Raw genomic sequence first — 1,950 nt, forward strand, 5'->3', positions numbered from 1 at the left:
GTACACCTACGTTCATAGCAGCATTATTCACATGAGCAAAAAGGTGGAAACAACCCTAATGTCTATCAATAGATGAATGGATAAACAAAATGTGGCGCGCACACACACACAATGGAATATTATTAAATATTTTTTAAAGAGGAATGAATTCTGACACATGCTACGATGTGGATGAACCTTGAAAACATTATGCTAAGTGAAATAAGCCAGACACAAAAGGACTAATACTACATGATTTGACTTATAGGAGGTACGTAGAATAGTCAAATTCATAGAGACAGAGAGTACAGTGGTGGTTTCCAGGAGCTGAACGAGAGGGGAGAATGGGCAGGTATTATTTAGTGGGTATGGAGTGCCCGTGAGGGAAGATGGAAACGTTCTGGAGATAGTAATAGTTACACTTAGAAATGGTTAAAATGGCAAATTTCATGTCATATATATAGTTTATCTGTTTTTTAAGACTTTATTAAGAGCGGTTTTAGACTTAGAACAACACCGAGAGGAGAGCGTAGAGTTCCCATACATCCCCCGTCTCCACACACGCATGGCCTCACCGTTTATCAGCACTACTCATCAGCATCGTACGTTTTTTACCAAGGATGAACCTGCATTAATACATCAAAAGTAGCCAAAGTCTATAGTTTACCTTAGGGTTCACTTTTGGTATTGTACATTCTACTGCCTTGGCAAATGTATAATGGCATATATCCATGATTATAATATACAGATTGTTTATGCCCTAAATATCCTCTCTCCTCTGCCTATTCATCTGCCCCCACTCTGCCCCCTGGCAACCACCGATCTTATTGTCTCCATAATTTTACCTTTTCCAGAATGTCATATAGTTAGAATTATACTATATAATCGAGCTATGTATGTAGCCTTTTCAGAATGGCTTTCACTTAACAATATGCATTTAAGATCTCTCCATGTCTTTTCATGGCTTGATAACTCATTTATTTTTAGACTGAATGTGTCATGTATATTATAATCATCATAAAAATATCAAAATATGGTGCCTTAGAAAGTAATAAGCCTTTACCACTGACAGTTATCAAGCAGAGGCAGTATATACAGAGATGTAGAGATAGATTTAGAGACAGAGATAGAGGTTTTTGAGAAGTATCTTACAGCCAGAGAGACTGGAGGCAGAATTCTGGCTCAGTCACTTACTAGAGCTGTGACTTTGGGTGAGTTGTAACTTCTCGCTCCTGAGGTATTTGATTTAAAAAACATAAATCATAGTTCATAAATTGAAGTGATGTTAGAACAATCAGGTAATATGACAAATATGAAATTTCCCAGAATAGTTTTTGTGGTTTACCAAATGCCCGATAAATGTTCATTTCTATTGGACTTTACATACTGAAAAGTACTTTTCAACTCCAGAATTTATGACTCTGAATGGAAATAGCATCGCCAAAAAAATAATGATATAAGTGGAAATAGCATCGCAAAAAAGTAATGAAATATTTATTGTGAGATACTATGCAGCTATCCTGGACAACCGTGGAAGAAGCAGGGTTGCAGAAGTCACGTTCCAGGGTGGAGACAGAGATGCGCCTTCTGGGCTGGGTTGGTAAAAGTAATGGATGAATAAATAAGGGCGAAGTTAGTGGGTTGGTCAAAGATCAGGTCAGAGGACTGGCGACACTTACCAGGCAGAGAGATGCATTGGAACCACAGAATCATGGAAGAGTTGGAGAGAGGCCATGTCGGTGAGAGAATTATGCTACCGGAACAAGGCGCACTTTTCGTCAGAGAAGGGATGTTCAGGGAAGTGGAGGAAGCAAGGAGCCGCAGGTGCTGAGATACTTCTACTTCATGTCTTCGTGCTGCCGAGCTTCGACTTCTGTTTCTCATCTCCTCGCTTTCTCATTCCCTCTTCAGTGCTCTGATCCTCTAGAGCAAGGGTCCCCAACCTTTTTAACACCAGGGACCGGTGCTCCT

This window comes from Pteropus vampyrus, unplaced genomic scaffold (assembly GCF_000151845.1).
Source record: "Pteropus vampyrus isolate Shadow unplaced genomic scaffold, Pvam_2.0 Scaffold45, whole genome shotgun sequence".
NCBI lineage: Eukaryota > Metazoa > Chordata > Mammalia > Chiroptera > Pteropodidae > Pteropus > Pteropus vampyrus.